Below are 16,749 nucleotides of genomic sequence, written 5' to 3'. Positions count from 1 at the left end.
TGTGACAGGGACACACAGTGAGTGACAGAATGCGGAATGAATGTGACAGGGACACATAGTGAGTGACAGAATGGGGAATGAATGTGACAGGGACACATAGTGAGTGACAGAATGCGGAATGAATGTGACAGGGACACATAGTGAGTGACAGAATGGGGAATGAATGTGACAGGGAAACATAGTGAGTGACAGAATGGGGAATGAATGTGACAGGGACACATAGTGAGTGACAGAATGGGGAATGAATGTGACAGGGACACATAGTGAGTGACAGAATGGGGAATGAATGTGACAGGGACACACAGTGAGTGACAGAATGGGGAATGAATGTGACAGGGACACACAGTGAGTGACAGAATGCGGAATGAATGTGACAGGGACACATAGTGAGTGACAGAATGGGGAATGAATGTGACAGGGACACATAGTGAGTGACAGAATGGGGAATGAATGTGACAGGGACACACAGTGAGTGACAGAATGGGGAATGAGTGTGACAGGGACACACAGTGAGTGACAGAATGGGTGGTGAATGTGACAGGGACACATAGTGAGTGACAGAATGGGGAATGAATGTGACAGGGACACATAGTGAGTGACAGAATGGGGAATGAATGTCATAGGGACACATAGTGAGTGACAGAATGGGGAATGAGTGTGACAGGGACACATAGTGAGTGACAGAATGGGGAATGAGTGTGACAGGGACACATAGTGAGTGACAGAATGGGGAATGAATGTGACAGGGACAAATAGTGAGTGACAGAATAGGTAGTGAATGTGACAGGGACACATAGTGAGTGACAGAATGGGGAATGAATGTGACAGGGACACATAGACAGTGACAGAATGGGGAATGAAAGTGACAGGGACACATAGTGAGTGACAGAATGGGGAATGAATGTGACAGGGACACATAGTGAGTGACAGAATGGGGAATGAATGTGACAGGGACACATAGTGAGTGACAGAATGGGGAATGAATGTCATAGGGACACATAGTGAGTGACAGAATGGGGAATGAGTGTGACAGGGACACATAGTGAGTGACAGAATGGGGAATGAATGTGACAGGGACACATAGTGAGTGACAGAATGGGTAGTGAATGTGACAGGGACACATAGTGAGTGACAGAATGGGGAATGAATGTGACAGGGACACATAGACAGTGACAGAATGGGGAATGAATGTGACAGGGACACATAGTGAGTGACAGAATGGGGAATGAGTGTGACAGGGACACACAGTGAGTGACAGAATGGGGAATGAATGTGACAGGGACACATAGTGAGTGACAGAATGGGGAATGAGTGTGACAGAGACACATAGTGAGTGACAGAATGGGGAATGAATGTGACAGGGACACATAGTGAGTGACAGAATGGGGAATGAATGTGACAGGGACACACAGTGAGTGACAGAATGGGGAATGAATGTGACAGGGACACACAGTGAGTGACAGAATGGGGAATGAGTGTGACAGGGACACACAGTGAGTGACAGAATGGGTGGTGAATGTGACAGGGACACATAGTGAGTGACAGAATGGGGAATGAATGTGACAGGGACACATAGTGAGTGACAGAATGGGGAATGAATGTCATAGGGACACATAGTGAGTGACAGAATGGGGAATGAGTGTGACAGGGACACATAGTGAGTGACAGAATGGGGAATGAGTGTGACAGGGACACATAGTGAGTGACAGAATGGGGAATGAATGTGACAGGGACAAATAGTGAGTGACAGAATGGGTAGTGAATGTGACAGGGACACATAGTGAGTGACAGAATGGGGAATGAATGTGACAGGGACACATAGACAGTGACAGAATGGGGAATGAAAGTGACAGGGACACATAGTGAGTGACAGAATGGGGAATGAATGTGACAGGGACACATAGTGAGTGACAGAATGGGGAATGAATGTGACAGGGACACATAGTGAGTGACAGAATGGGGAATGAATGTCATAGGGACACATAGTGAGTGACAGAATGGGGAATGAGTGTGACAGGGACACATAGTGAGTGACAGAATGGGGAATGAATGTGACAGGGACACATAGTGAGTGACAGAATGGGTAGTGAATGTGACAGGGACACATAGTGAGTGACAGAATGGGGAATGAATGTGACAGGGACACATAGACAGTGACAGAATGGGGAATGAATGTGACAGGGACACATAGTGAGTGACAGAATGGGGAATGAATGTGACAAGGACACATAGTGAGTGACAGAATGGGGAATGAATGTAACAGGGACACATAGTGAGTGACAGAATGGGGAATGAGTGTGACAGGGACACATAGTGAGTGACAGAATGGGGAGTGAATGTGACAGGGACACATAGTGAGTGACAGAATGGGGAATGAATGTGACAGGGACACATAGTGAGTGACAGAATGGGGAATGAATGTGACAGGGACACATAGTGAGTGACAGAATGGGGAATGAATGTGACGGACACATAGTGAGTGACAGAATGGGGAATGAATGTGACAGGGACACATAGTGAATGACAGAATGTGGAGTGAATGTGACAGGGACACATAGTGAGTGACAGAATGCGGAATGAATGTGACAGGGACACATAGTGAGTGACAGAATGGGGAATGAATGTGACAGGGACACATAGTGAGTGACAGAATGGGGAATGAATGTCATAGGGACACATAGTGAGTGACAGAATGGGGAATGAATGTGACAGGGACACATAGTGAGTGACAGAATGGGGAATGAATGTCATAGGGACACATAGTGAGTGACAGAATGGGGAATGAGTGTGACAGGGACACATAGTGAGTGACAGAATGGGGAATGAGTGTGACAGGGACACATAGTGAGTGACAGAATGGGGAATGAATGTGACAGGGACACATAGTGAGTGACAGAATGGGTAGTGAATGTGACAGGGACACATAGTGAGTGACAGAATGGGGAATGAATGTGACAGGGACACATAGACAGTGACAGAATGGGGAATGAATGTGACAGGGACACATAGTGAGTGACAGAATGGGGAATGAATGTGACAAGGACACATAGTGAGTGACAGAATGGGGAATGAATGTGACAGGGACACATAGTGAGTGACAGAATGGGGAATGAGTGTGACAGGGACACATAGTGAGTGACAGAATGGGGAGTGAATGTGACAGGGACACATAGTGAGTGACAGAATGGGGACTGATTGTGACAGGGACACATAGTGAGTGACAGAATGTGGAGTGAATGTGACAGGGACACATAGTGAGTGACAGAATGCGGAATGAATGTGACAGGAACACATAGTGAGTGACAGAATGGGGAATGAATGTGACAGGGACACATAGTGAGTGACAGAATGGGGAATGAGTGTGACAGGGGCACATAGTGAGTGAGAATGGGGAATGAGTGTGACAGGGACACATAGTGAATGACAGAATGGGGAGTGAATGTGACAGGGACACATAGTAAGTGACAGAATGGGGAGTGAATGTGACGGACACATAGTGAGTGACAGATTGGGCAATGAATGTGACAGGGACACATAGTGAGTGACAGAATGGGGAATGAGTGTGACAGGGACACATAGTGAGTGACAGAATGGGGAATGAATGTGACAGGGACACATAGTGAGTGAGAAGGGGGAATGAGTGTGACAGGGACACATAGTGAGTGACAGAATGGGGAATGAATGTGACAGGGACACATAGTGAGTGACAGAATGAGGAATGAATGTGACAGGGACACATAGTGAGTGACAGAATGGGGAATGAATGTGACAGGGACACATAGTGAGTGACAGAACGGGGAATTAATGTGACAGGGACACATAGTGAGTGACAGAATGGGGAATGAATGTGACAGGGACACATAGTGAGTGACAGGATGGGGAATGAATGTGACAGGGACACAAAGTGAGTGACAGAATGGGGAATGAATGTGACAGGAACACATAGTGAGTGACAGAATGGGGAATGAATGTGACAGGGACGCATAATGAGTGACAGAATGGGGAATGAATGTGACAGGGAAACATAGTGAGTGACAGAATGGGGAATGACAGGGACACATAGTGAGTGACAGAATGGGGAATGAATGTGACAGGGACACATAGTGACAGAATGGGGAATGAACGTGACAGGGACACATAGTGAGTGACAGAATGGGGAATGAATGTGACAGGGACACCTAGTGAGTGACAGAATGGGGAATGAATGTGACAGGGACACATAGTGAGTGACAGAATGGAGAGTGAATGTGACAGGGACACATAGTGAGTGACGGAATGGGGAATGAATGTGACAGGGACACATAGTGAGTGACAGAATGGGGAATGAATGTGACAGGTACACAGTGTGTGACAGAATGGGGAATGAATGTGACAGGGACACATAGTGAGTGACAGAATGGGGAATGAGTGTGACAGAGACACATAGTGAGTGACAGAATGGGGAATGAGTGTGACAGGGACACATAGTGAGTGAGAATGGGGAATGAATGTGACAGGGACACATAGTGAGTGAGAATGGGGAATGAATGTGACAGGGACACATAGTGAGTGAGAATGGGGAATGAATGTGACAGGGACACATAGTGAGTGACAGAATGGGGAATGAATGTGACGGACACATAGTGAGTGACAGAATGGGGAATGAATGTGACAGGGACACATAGTGAATGACAGAATGGGGAATGAATGTGACAGGGACACATAGTGAATGACACAATGGGTAGTGAATGTGACAGGGAACACATAGTGAGTGACAGAATGGGGAATGAATGTGACAGGGACGCATAATGAGTGACAGAACGGGTAATGAATGTGACAGGGACTCATAGTGAGTGACAGAACAGGGAATTAATGTGACAGGGACACATAGTGAGTGACAGAATGGGGAATGAATGTGACGGACACATAGTGAGTGACAGGATGGGGAATGAATGTGACAGGGACACAAAGTGAGTGACAGAATGGGGAATGAATGTGACAGGAACACATAGTGAGTGACAGAATGGGGAATGAATGTGACAGGGACGCATAATGAGTGACAGAATGGGTAATGAATGTGACAGGGACACATAGTGAGTGACAGAATGGGGAATGAATGTGACAGGGAAACATAGTGAGTGACAGAATGGGGAATGACAGGGACACATAGTGAGTGACAGAAAGGGGAATGAATGTGACAGGGACACATAGTGACAGAATGGGGAATGAACGTGACAGGGACACATAGTGAGTGACAGAATGGGGAATGAATGTGACAGGGACACATAGTGAGTGACAGAATGGGGAATGAATGTGACGGACACATAGTGAGTGACAGAATGGGGAATGAATGTGACAGGGACACATAGTGAATGACAGAATGGGGAATGAATGTGACAGGGACACATAGTGAATGACACAATGGGTAGTGAATGTGACAGGAACACATAGTGAGTGACAGAATGGGGAATGAATGTGACAGGGAGGCTTAATGAGTGACAGAATGGGTAATGAATGTGACAGGGACTCATAGTGAGTGACAGAACGGGGAATTAATGTGACAGGGACACATAGTGAGTGACAGAATGGGGAATGAATGTGACAGGGACACATAGTGAGTGACAGGATGGGGAATGAATGTGACAGGGACACAAAGTGAGTGACAGGATGGGGAATGAATGTGACAGGAACACATAGTGAGTGACAGAATGGGGAATGAATGTGACAGGGACGCATAATGAGTGACAGAATGGGTAATGAATGTGACAGGGACACATAGTGAGTGACAGAATGGGGAATGAATGTGACAGGGAAACATAGTGAGTGACAGAATGGGGAATGACAGGGACACATAGTGAGTGACAGAAAGGGGAATGAATGTGACAGGGACACATAGTGACAGAATGGGGAATGAACGTGACAGGGACACATAGTGAGTGACAGAATGGGGAATGAATGTGACAGGGACACATAGTGAGTGACAGAATGGGGAATGAATGTGACAGGGACACATAGTGAGTGACAGAATGGAGAGTGAATGTGACAGGGACACATAGTGAGTGACGGAATGGGGAATGAATGTGACAGGGACACATAGTGAGTGACAGAATGGGGAATGAATGTGACAGGGACACATAGTGAGTGAGAATGGGGAATGAATGTGACAGGTACACAGTGAGTGACAGAAAGGGGAATGAATGTGACAGGGACACATAGTGAGTGACAGAATGAGGAATGAGTGTGACAGGGACACATAGTGAGTGACAGAATGGGGAATGAGTGTGACAGGGACACATAGTGAGTGAGAATGGGGAATGAATGTGACAGGGACACATAGTGAGTGAGAATGGGGAATGAATGTGACAGGGACACATAGTGAGTGACAGAATGGGGAATGAATGTGACGGACACATAGTGAGTGACAGAATGGGGAATGAGTGTGACAGGGACACAGTGAGTGACAGAATGGGGAATGAATGTGACAGGGACACATAGTGAGTGACAGAATGGGTAGTGAATGTGACAGGAACACATAGTGAGTGACAGAATGGGGAATGAATGTGACAGGGACGCATAATGAGTGACAGAATGGGTAATGAATGTGACAGGGACACATAGTGAGTGACAGAATGGGGAATGAATGTGACAGGGAAACATAGTGAGTGACAGAATGGGGAATGACAAGGACACATAGTGATTGACAGAATGGGGAATGAATGTGACAGGGACACACAGTGACAGAATGGGGAATGAATGTGACAGGGACACATAGTGAGTGACAGAATGGGGAATGAATGTGACAGGGACACATAGTGAGTGACAGAATGGGGAATGAATGTGACAGGGACACATAGTGAGTGACAGAATGGGGAATGAATGTGACAGGGACACATAGTGAGTGACAGAATGGGGAATGAATGTGACAGGGACACATAGTGAGTGAGAATGGGGAATGAATGTGACAGGGACACAGTGAGTGACAGAATGGGGAATGCTTGTGACAGGGACACATAGTGAGTGACAGAATGGGGAATGAGTGTGACAGGAACACATAGCGAGTGACAGAATGGGGAATGAGTGTGACAGGGACACATAGTGAGTGACAGAATGGGGAATGAGTGTGACAGGGACACATAGTGAGTGAGAATGGGGAATGAATGTGACAGGGACACATAGTGAGTGACAGAATGGGGAATGAATGTGACGGACACATAGTGAGTGACAAAATGGGGAATGAATGTGACAGGGACACATAGTGAGTGACAGAATGGGGAATGAATGTGACAGGGACACATAGTGAGTGACAGAATGGGTAGTGAATGTGACAGGGACGCATAGTGAGTGACAGAATGGGGAATGAATGTGACTGGGACGCATAGTGAGTGACAGAATGGGGAATGAGTGTGACAGGGACACATAGTGAGTGACAGAATGGGGAATGAATGTGACAGGGACACATAGTGAGTGACAGAATGGGGAATGAATGTGACAGGGACACATAGTGAGAGACAAAATGGGTAGTGAATGTGACAGGGACACATAGTGAGTGACAGAATGGGGAATGAATGTGACGGACACATAGTGAGTGACAGAATGGGGAATGAGTGTGACAGGGACACAGTGAGTGACAGAATGGGGAATGAATGTGACAGGGACACATAGTGAGTGACAGAATGGGGAGTGAATGTTACAGGGACACATAGTGAGTGACAGAATGGGGAATGAATGTGACAGGGACACATAGTGAGTGACAGAATGGGGAGTGAATGTGACAGGGACACATAGTGAGTGACAGAATGGGGAATGAATGTGACAGGGACACATAGTGAGTGACAGAATGGGGAATGAGTGTGACAGGGGCACATAGTGAGTGAGAATGGGGAATGAATGTGACAAGGACACATAGTGAGTGACAGAATGGGGAATGAATGTGACAAGGACACATAGTGAGTGACAGAATGGGGAATGAATGTGACAGGGACACATAGTGAGTGACAGAATGGGGAATGAGTGTGACAGGGACACATAGTGAGTGACAGAATGGGGAGTGAATGTGACAGGGACACATAGTGAGTGACAGAATGGGGACTGATTGTGACAGGGACACATAGTGAGTGACAGAATGTGGAGTGAATGTGACAGGGACACATAGTGAGTGACAGAATGCGGAATGAATGTGACAGGGACACATAGTGAGTGACAGAATGGGGAATGAATGTGACAGGGACACATAGTGAGTGACAGAATGGGGAATGAGTGTGACAGGGGCACATAGTGAGTGAGAATGGGGAATGAGTGTGACAGGGACACATAGTGAATGACAGAATGGGGAGTGAATGTGACAGGGACACATAGTAAGTGACAGAATGGGGAGTGAATGTGACGGATACATAGTGAGTGACAGATTGGGCAATGAATGTGACAGGGACACATAGTGAGTGACAGAATGGGGAATGAGTGTGACAGGGACACATAGTGAGTGACAGAATGGGGAATGAATGTGACAGGGACACATAGTGAGTGAGAAGGGGGAATGAGTGTGACAGGGACACATAGTGAGTGACAGAATGGGGAATGAATGTGACAGGGACACATAGTGAGTGACAGGATGGGGAATGAATGTGACAGGGACACAAAGTGAGTGACAGAATGGGGAATGAATGTGACAGGAACACATAGTGAGTGACAGAATGGGGAATGAATGTGACAGGGACACATAGTGACAGAATGGGGAATGAACGTGACAGGGACACATAGTGAGTGTCAGAATGGGGAATGAATGTGACAGGGACACATAGTGAGTGACAGAATGGGGAATGAATGTGACAGGGACACATAGTGAGTGACAGAATGGAGAGTGAATGTGACAGGGACACATAGTGAGTGACGGAATGGGGAATGAATGTGACAGGGACACATAGTGAGTGACAGAATGGGGAATGAATGTGACAGGTACACAGTGTGTGACAGAATGGGGAATGAATGTGACAGGGACACATAGTGAGTGACAGAATGGGGAATGAGTGTGACAGAGACACATAGTGAGTGACAGAATGGGGAATGAGTGTGACAGGGACACATAGTGAGTGAGAATGGGGAATGAATGTGACAGGGACACATAGTGAGTGAGAATGGGGAATGAATGTGACAGGGACACATAGTGAGTGAGAATGGGGAATGAATGTGACAGGGACACATAGTGAGTGACAGAATGGGGAATGAATGTGACGGACACATAGTGAGTGACAGAATGGGGAATGAATGTGACAGGGACACATAGTGAATGACAGAATGGGGAATGAATGTGACAGGGACACATAGTGAATGACACAATGGGTAGTGAATGTGACAGGGAACACATAGTGAGTGACAGAATGGGGAATGAATGTGACAGGGACGCATAATGAGTGACAGAACGGGTAATGAATGTGACAGGGACTCATAGTGAGTGACAGAACAGGGAATGAATGTGACAGGGACACATAGTGAGTGACAGGATGGGGAATGAATGTGACAGGGACACAAAGTGAGTGACAGAATGGGAAATGAATGTGACAGGAACACATAGTGAGTGACAGAATGGGGAATGAATGTGACAGGGACGCATAATGAGTGACAGAATGGGTAATGAATGTGACAGGGACACATAGTGAGTGACAGAATGGGGAATGAATGTGACAGGGAAACATAGTGAGTGACAGAATGGGGAATGACAGGGACACATAGTGAGTGACAGAAAGGGGAATGAATGTGACAGGGACACATAGTGACAGAATGGGGAATGAACGTGACAGGGACACATAGTGAGTGACAGAATGGGGAATGAATGTGACAGGGACACATAGTGAGTGACAGAATGGGGAATGAATGTGACGGACACATAGTGAGTGACAGAATGGGGAATGAATGTGACAGGGACACATAGTGAATGACAGAATGGGGAATGAATGTGACAGGGACACATAGTGAATGACACAATGGGTAGTGAATGTGACAGGAACACATAGTGAGTGACAGAATGGGGAATGAATGTGACAGGGAGGCTTAATGAGTGACAGAATGGGTAATGAATGTGACAGGGACTCATAGTGAGTGACAGAACGGGGAATTAATGTGACAGGGACACATAGTGAGTGACAGAATGGGGAATGAATGTGACAGGGACACATAGTGAGTGACAGGATGGGGAATGAATGTGACAGGGACACAAAGTGAGTGACAGAATGGGGAATGAATGTGACAGGAACACATAGTGAGTGACAGAATGGGGAATGAATGTGACAGGGACGCATAATGAGTGACAGAATGGGTAATGAATGTGACAGGGACACATAGTGAGTGACAGAATGGGGAATGAATGTGACAGGGAAACATAGTGAGTGACAGAATGGGGAATGACAGGGACACATAGTGAGTGACAGAAAGGGGAATGAATGTGACAGGGACACATAGTGACAGAATGGGGAATGAACGTGACAGCGACACATAGTGAGTGACAGAATGGGGAATGAATGTGACAGGGACACATAGTGAGTGACAGAATGGGGAATGAATGTGACAGGGACACATAGTGAGTGACAGAATGGAGAGTGAATGTGACAGGGACACATAGTGAGTGACGGAATGGGGAATGAATGTGACAGGGACACATAGTGAGTGACAGAATGGGGAATGAATGTGACAGGGACACATAGTGAGTGAGAATGGGGAATGAATGTGACAGGTACACAGTGAGTGACAGAAAGGGGAATGAATGTGACAGGGACACATAGTGAGTGACAGAATGAGGAATGAGTGTGACAGGGACACATAGTGAGTGACAGAATGGGGAATGAGTGTGACAGGGACACATAGTGAGTGAGAATGGGGAATGAATGTGACAGGGACACATAGTGAGTGAGAATGGGGAATGAATGTGACAGGGACACATAGTGAGTGACAGAATGGGGAATGAATGTGACGGACACATAGTGAGTGACAGAATGGGGAATGAGTGTGACAGGGACACAGTGAGTGACAGAATGGGGAATGAATGTGACAGGGACACATAGTGAGTGACAGAATGGGTAGTGAATGTGACAGGAACACATAGTGAGTGACAGAATGGGGAATGAATGTGACAGGGACACATAGTGAGTGACAGAATGGGGAATGAATGTGACAGGGAAACATAGTGAGTGACAGAATGGGGAATGACAAGGACACATAGTGATTGACAGAATGGGGAATGAATGTGACAGGGACACATAGTGACAGAATGGGGAATGAATGTGACAGGGACAAATAGTGAGTGAGAGAATGGGGAATGAATGTGACAGGGACACATAGTGAGTGACAGAATGGGGAATGAATGTGACAGGGACACATAGTGAGTGACAGAATGGGGAATGAATGTGACAGGGACACATAGTGAGTGACAGAATGGGGAATGAATGTGACAGGGACACATAGTGAGTGAGAATGGGGAATGAATGTGACAGGGACACAGTGAGTGACAGAATGGGGAATGCTTGTGACAGGGACACATAGTGAGTGACAGAATGGGGAATGAGTGTGACAGGAACACATAGTGAGTGACAGAATGGGGAATGAGTGTGACAGGGACACATAGTGAGTGACAGAATGGGGAATGAGTGTGACAGGGACACATAGTGAGTGAGAATGGGGAATGAATGTGACAGGGACACATAGTGAGTGACAGAATGGGGAATGAATGTGACAGGGACACATAGTGAGTGACAGAATGGGGAATGAATGTGACAGGGACACATAGTGAGTGACAGAATGGGGAATGAATGTGACAGGGACACATAGTGAGTGACAGAATGGGTAGTGAATGTGACAGGGACGCATAGTGAGTGACAGAATGGGGAATGAATGTGACTGGGACGCATAGTGAGTGACAGAATGGGGAATGAGTGTGACAGGGACACATAGTGAGTGACAGAATGGGGAATGAATGTGACAGGGACACATAGTGAGTGACAGAATGGGGAATGAATGTGACAGGGACACATAGTGAGAGACAGAATGGGTAGTGAATGTGACAGGGACACATAGTGAGTGACAGAATGGGGAATGAATGTGACGGACACATAGTGAGTGACAGAATGGGGAATGAGTGTGACAGGGACACAGTGAGTGACAGAATGGGGAATGAATGTGACAGGGACACATAGTGAGTGACAGAATGGGGAGTGAATGTTACAGGGACACATAGTGAGTGACAGAATGGTGAATGAATGTGACAGGGACACATAGTGAGTGACAGAATGGGGAGTGAATGTGACAGGGACACATAGTGAGTGACAGAATGGGGAATGAATGTGACAGGGACACATAGTGAGTGACAGAATGGGGAATGAGTGTGACAGGGGCACATAGTGAGTGAGAATGGGGAATGAGTGTGACAGGGACACATAGTGAATGACAGAATGGGGAGTGAGTGTGACAGGGACACATAGTGAGTGACAGAATGGGGAGTGAATGTGACGGACACATAGTGAGTGACAGATTGGGCAATGAATGTGACAGGAACACATAGTGAGTGACAGAATGGGGAATGAGTGTGACAGGGACACATAGTGAGTGACAGAATGGGGAATGAATGTGACAGGGACACATAGTGAGTGACAGAACGGGGAATGAATGTGACAGGGACACATAGTGAGTGACAGAACGGGGAATGAATGTGACAGGGACACATAGTGAGTGACAGAACGGGGAATGAATGTGACAGGGACACATAGTGAGTGACAGAATGGGGAATGAATGTGACAGGGACACATAGTGAGTGACAGGATGGGGAATGAATGTGACAGGGACACAAAGTGAGTGACAGAATGGGGAATGAATGTGACAGGAACACATAGTGAGTGACAGAATGGGGAATGAATGTGACAGGGACGCATAATGAGTGACAGAATGGGTAATGAATGTGACAGGGACACATAGGGAGTGACAGAATGGGGAATGAATGTGACAGGGAAACATAGTGAGTGACAGAATGGGGAATGACAGGGACACATAGTGAGTGACAGAATGGGGAATGAATGTGACAGGGACACATAGTGACAGAATGGGGAATGAACGTGACAGGGACACATAGTGAGTGACAGAATGGGGAATGAATGTGACAGGGACACATAGTGAGTTACAGAATGGGGAATGAATGTGACAGGGACACATAGTGAGTGACAGAATGGAGAGTGAATGTGACAGGGACACATAGTGAGTGACGGAATGGGGAATGAATGTGACAGGGACACATAGTGAGTGACAGAATGGGGAATGAATGTGACAGGGACACATAGTGAGTGAGAATGGGGAATGAATGTGACAGGTACACAGTGAGTGACAGAATGGGGAATGAATGTGACAGGGACACATAGTGAGTGACAGAATGGGGAATGAGTGTGACAGGGACACATAGTGAGTGACAGAATGGGGAATGAGTGTGACAGGGACACATAGTGAGTGAGAATGGGGAATGAATGTGACAGGGACACATAGTGAGTGAGAATGGGGAATGAATGTGACAGGGACACATAGTGAGTGACAGAATGGGGAATGAATGTGACGGACACATAGTGAGTGACAGAATGGGGAATGAGTGTGACAGGGACACAGTGAGTGACAGAATGGGGAATGAATGTGACAGGGACACATAGTGAGTGACAGAATGGGTAGTGAATGTGACAGGAACACATAGTGAGTGACAGAATGGGGAATGAATGTGACAGGGACGCATAATGAGTGACAGAATGGGTAATGAATGTGACAGGGACGCATAGTGAGTGACAGAATGGGGAATGAATGTGACAGGGAAACATAGTGAGTGGCAGAATGGGGAATGACAGGGACACATAGTGAGTGACAGAATGGGGAATGAATGTAACAGGGAAACATAGTGAGTGGCAGAATGGGGAATGACAGGGACACATAGTGAGTGACAGAATGGGGAATGAATGTGACAGGGACACATAGTGAGTGACAGAATGGGGAATGAGTGTGACAGGGACACAGTGAGTGACAGAATGGGGAATGAGTGTGACAGGGACACATAGTGAGTGACAGAATGGGGAGTGAATGTGACAGGGACACATAGTGAGTGACAGATTGGGCAATGAATGTGACAGGGACACATAATGAGTTACAGAATGGGGAATGAGTGTGACAGGGACACATAGTGAGTGACAGAATGGGGAATGAATGTGACAGGGACACATAGTGAGTGAGAATGGGGAATGAGTGTGACAGGGACACATAGTGAGTGACAGAATGGGGAATGAATGTGACAGGGGCACATAGTGAGTGACAGAATGGGGAATGAATGTGACAGGGACACAGAGAGTGACAGAATGGAGAGTGAATGTGACAGTGACACATAGTGAGTGACGGAATGGGGAATGAATGTGACAGGGACACATAGTGAGTGACAGAATGGGGAATGAATGTGACAGGGACACATAGTGAGTGAGAATGGGGAATGAATGTGACAGGTACACAGTGAGTGACAGAATGGGGAATGAATGTGACAGGGACACATAGTGAGTGACAGAATGGGGAATGAGTGTGACGGACACATAGTGAGTGACAGAATGGGGAATGAGTGTGACAGGGACACAGTGAGTGACAGAATGGGGAATGAATGTGACAGGGACACATAGTGAGTGACAGAATGGGGAGTGAATGTTACAGGGACACATAGTGAGTGACAGAATGGGGAATGAATGTGACAGGGACACATAGTGAGTGACAGAATGGGGAGTGAATGTGACAGGGACACATAGTGAGTGACAGAATGGGGAATGAATGTGACAGGGACACATAGTGAGTGACAGAATGGGGAATGAGTGTGACAGGGGCACATAGTGAGTGAGAATGGGGAATGAGTGTGACAGGGACACATAGTGAATGACAGAATGGGGAGTGAGTGTGACAGGGACACATAGTGAGTGACAGAATGGGGAGTGAATGTGACGGACACATAGTGAGTGACAGATTGGGCAATGAATGTGACAGGAACACATAGTGAGTGACAGAATGGGGAATGAGTGTGACAGGGACACATAGTGAGTGACAGAATGGGGAATGAATGTGACAGGGACACATAGTGAGTGACAGAATGGGGAATGAATGTGACAGGGACACATAGTGAGTGACAGAACGGGGAATGAATGTGACAGGGACACATAGTGAGTGACAGAACGGGGAATGAATGTGACAGGGACACATAGTGAGTGACAGAATGGGGAATGAATGTGACAGGGACACATAGTGAGTGACAGGATGGGGAATGAATGCGACAGGGACACAAAGTGAGTGACAGAATGGGGAATGAATGTGACAGGAACACATAGTGAGTGACAGAATGGGGAATGAATGTGACAGGGACGCATAATGAGTGACAGAATGGGTAATGAATGTGACAGGGACACATAGGGAGTGACAGAATGGGGAATGAATGTGACAGGGAAACATAGTGAGTGACAGAATGGGGAATGACAGGGACACATAGTGAGTGACAGAATGGGGAATGAATGTGACAGGGACACATAGTGACAGAATGGGGAATGAACGTGACAGGGACACATAGTGAGTGACAGAATGGGGAATGAATGTGACAGGGACACATAGTGAGTTACAGAATGGGGAATGAATGTGACAGGGACACATAGTGAGTGACAGAATGGAGAGTGAATGTGACAGGGACACATAGTGAGTGACGGAATGGGGAATGAATGTGACAGGGACACATAGTGAGTGACAGAATGGGGAATGAATGTGACAGGGACACATAGTGAGTGAGAATGGGGAATGAATGTGACAGGTACACATTGAGTGACAGAATGGGGAATGAATGTGACAGGGACACATAGTGAGTGACAGAATGGGGAATGAGTGTGACAGGGACACATAGTGAGTGACAGAATGGGGAATGAGTGTGACAGGGACACATAGTGAGTGAGAATGGGGAATGAATGTGACAGGGACACATAGTGAGTGAGAATGGGGAATGAATGTGACAGGGACACATAGTGAGTGACAGAATGGGGAATGAATGTGACGGACACATAGTGAGTGACAGAATGGGGAATGAGTGTGACAGGGACACAGTGAGTGACAGAATGGGGAATGAATGTGACAGGGACACATAGTGAGTGACAGAATGGGTAGTGAATGTGACAGGAACACATAGTGAGTGACAGAATGGGGAATGAATGTGACAGGGACGCATAATGAGTGACAGAATGGGTAATGAATGTGACAGGGACACATAGTGAGTGACAGAATGGGGAATGAATGTGACAGGGAAACATAGTGAGTGGCAGAATGGGGAATGACAGGGACACATAGTGAGTGACAGAATGGGGAATGAATGTGACAGGGACACATAGTGACAGAATGGGGAATGAATGTGACAGGGACACATAGTGAGTGACAGAATGGGGAATGAATGTGACAGGGACACATAGTGAGTGACAGAATGGGGAATGAATGTGACAGGGACACATAGTGAGTGACAGAATGGGGAATGAATGTGACAGGGACACATAGTGAGTGACAGAATGGGGAATGAATGTGACAGGGACACATAGTGAGTGAGAATGGGGAATGAATGTGGCAGGGACACAGTGAGTGACAGAATGGGGAATGCTTGTGACAGGGACACATAGTGAGTGACAGAATGGGTAGTGAATGTGACAGGGACGCATAGTGAGTGACAGAATGGGGAATGAATGTGACTGGGACACATAGTGAGTGACA

The sequence above is a fragment of the Taudactylus pleione genome, unplaced genomic scaffold (assembly GCF_031769625.1).
Source record: "Taudactylus pleione unplaced genomic scaffold, aTauple2 ptg001248l, whole genome shotgun sequence".
NCBI classification, from domain to species: Eukaryota; Metazoa; Chordata; class Amphibia; order Anura; family Myobatrachidae; genus Taudactylus; species Taudactylus pleione.
Note: the sequence above shows the minus strand (reverse complement) of the source record.